The sequence below is a fragment of the Athene cunicularia genome (assembly GCF_003259725.1).
Source record: "Athene cunicularia isolate RWA chromosome 15 unlocalized genomic scaffold, athCun1 chr15_part1, whole genome shotgun sequence".
NCBI lineage: Eukaryota > Metazoa > Chordata > Aves > Strigiformes > Strigidae > Athene > Athene cunicularia.
Window position 1 is genome coordinate 4,064,495 of NW_020799121.1, and position 3,328 is coordinate 4,067,822.

Here is a 3,328-nt window from a genome sequence, read left to right on the forward strand (position 1 = left end):
CGCTGCCCCCCGCTCCCAGCAGCCCGGAGGGGGCACCCGCTTCGCCTCTGGTTTCTCACAAGCTTAAGGGCCAGAAACAAGGGCAACGCAGACGGGAGAATAACGGTAAAAATTTTATTAGCGTAACTGCAAGAATTTTTAATGGAAAAAAAAGCGGAGTTAAGAGGTTTACAAGGAGAAAAGATATCAAATAACTGTCGACCCAGCAGAGCGGCCCCCAGCCCAGCCTGAACGTGGGGTGAAAGACCTTCCCCAGGGGTAGCACTGGGTCAGAGAGGGCTGCACACAGGCCTGAGGCCTTTAAAGACATCCACAGCCCTCCCCCCTCTCCTCTCCACGCCTGGGGACACAGGTCCCCCCTCCGGCACCACCCCCAGCCCTCGCGCCCCATCTCTCCCCCCACACCCCCCTGTGGCTGTGCTACCCTAAAACTGCATCTGAAATCAAAGAACAGGCATTTTGAACATCCACAGTGGCAGCAGCCACCAAAGTCATTATTTGGCAGAGTAGCATCCATGTAGCATCCCAGCGTATCAGAAACCAGAGAAATCCAGGACACGCTCCACACCTTGCTGGGGAGGTCAGTGTTTAAGGATCTCCGTTGAGCACTAAGGCCAGAGGAGCCTCCCCTGGGGCGCCACACACCACCAGCACCCTGCGCTCAGGGTTTTCCACACGTGCCAGAAGCATCATGCCAGCCTCAACTAGCAGTGAGGTAGGTTAAAGGCTCCTCAGAGAGGGAAACTGAGGCACATGATTACACAGTTTGCAGGTGTCACACAATGAGTAGTAGTGCCAGAAGCATCTTCTCACCCCCCTCCAGCACTCCCAACACTACAGCTTTTCATCCTCTTAGCCAGGTTCAAAGAAATTGACCTTTTCAGCAAGATTTAAACACACACCACTTGGAAATGTCCCATTTTAAGTCAAATCGATTTCAAAGGTGAAAAGACCAATGCGTAAGGTTTCTTGCCTCACAAACTCTCCAAGAGCTGCGCTCAGCCCAGCTGATGCAGCTTTAGCTCTAGTGCTTTCACCACTCCCTTCGGTCTCACAACCACAAATTGAGGTTCATTTCTAAAGGAAAATCGGTGAAAAAGTTTCAGTGACCCAAGCAGGGCAGCAAAGCACTGTGGTGAGGTTACACGGGACAGTAACCTGTAGATTCCAGCCCAAGGTCGGGCTGGTTTCTGACAGAATTGCTCCCAGACCCCTAATGCACCTGTCAAGCTGAAAAGCACAACCAGATGTTGATGGTGACATTGCTGTAGCACTCTGGAGAAGTAATTCCAACCACTGCTCCCTGGGCTGCTTCAGCTGTTACCACAGAACACCATCGGGTACTCCAATGTAATATTTCACCTTCCATAGCACCCTCCAGCCAGAGTCCTAAAAGTGCTTTAGCAAACATGAACTAAGCCTCACAATAACTTCACAAATCCAGACTAAACTGCCCCCATTTTACAGATGGGGAAACTGAGGCACGGTCAGGTTTAGTGACTGACCCAAAGTTACACAGCTAGGCAGGAACAGAGTCTGTCTCTCCCAATTTCTTCTCCTTAGTCACAAGACCTTTCTTCCACAGGAGAAAAGGAACCCTTTCCTCAATTGGCCCTGCTCTGGTTTCAGGTGGCTGAAGAAGAAGAAACCCAGGGCAAAGGTCTGAGCTCTTCCCACCTGCAGCATCATATTAAGACTCACTGTAACATCCTGGAAGCTGGGCTTTGGGAGAACGGCAGGTGATTCAAATACAGCAGTTTACAGGTTACAATAAAAACCAAAAAACACACTTTTAGGTAACCCAGAAGAGGGAAAAAAAGAAGCTAAAAAAAAAGCTATTCACAGTTCACCTGCCTGTGCTAGGAAAAAAAAAAAAATACAAGTCACATTCCCTTCCCCATAGATTCCAGCCCCTCCCAACCCGCAATAAAAAGAAAATATTGAATGTTAGTTAGGCTTAACAAAGCGTTGAGGTTACAGATACAGTAAACCAGCACAACTGGCATACTGCCTAGAACAGCACAGCTTAATATAAAAGTTGCTTTCTTAAAATCACTTCAAAACCAATTTCTGTATAAGAGGATTAAAAGTAAATTAGATATGAATTCAAAATCAGTGTAGAAATCTACAGATCTTATCAAAGACAGGATACAGTATTCACTTTGATAGTAAAACTCCAAGTGTGTCACACACACCTGACCCAAAGGACTTGTTATACCAGTAACAGTCAATATAAAAGGTTATTGCTCTAGCATCTCTCATTAGAACATGTTTAACAAGAGCACAGAAAAAGGAAATACCAAGGGGCTGACAGGTCTCATTAGCAAAGAGAGGAAGAAGAAAGGATATAAAGTTTGGATCTTTTTTTTCCTGGCTTCTTAAACCCCTCCACTTCTCCCCACTCTTGTGACAGTTCCAGGCCCCGATAGATGAGAGAGTTTCAGGCCAAATAAACACACACACATCACACTCGCTCATGACAGGGCTGGATGAAAAAGGCTGTGCTCTAACCTCTCTGCACCTGCTTTTAAAGAAGCGAAGATGCCTCTTCCTCTCTCCCGGGCGGGAGCAGCAGGCCAGGGGAGCAGATGCCCTGAGCAGGTCTGGGTGCTGACGGAGGTGCCCACCATGGGATGTCACCCACAGGAGCACACATCAGTGCTGAGGGATAGTCAGGGCTTGCTGCATGTCCTGCTCCAGTGTGTTGAAAAAAGGCAGGGAATACAAACTAGGGGGGAAAAAAAAAAAAAAAAAGAAAACCAACAAAATAAAACACCCCACACAGTAACATCTTGATTCCTCTTAGCAAAAACAAAACAAAACAAAACAAAAAAGTAAGTGGTATCATCTCCTTACAGTGTAATGGAACTGGAGAGACCCTTGCAGGGTCTTGGCTGCCTGTGCTGATGCTCTGATCTCAGTAAGTCACACGCGCCAGGTGGCTCCAGTGAGCGGAGCCAGGGTGGCACCGAGATCACAGGGTGCCCTCGCTGAGCTACAGCTCAGACTGCAGTAGACAAAAGCCTGAGAAAGAGGTGTCAAAGCAGAGGGCTGTGTCGTCTGCAAGTGTCACGATTTGCTCAGGGAGCTGCCACAGGCTGAAACGAACTGGCAAAGAGTGCCAGGAGGGGGCTGGGCAAAAGCTCCCTGTTGGAGCCCTCGGGCTAAGCTCAGCTGTCAGTCACACACACAGACACACACCGCAATGAGGGAACTCGGCCTCTCTCTACTGAGACACAGCAAGGGCATTTCCAGTTTAATGGTCCGTCTCATCTCTGGATCTACTGCCTCTCCATAGCAGCAGAAAGCGCTCCCACCCACCCCAGCA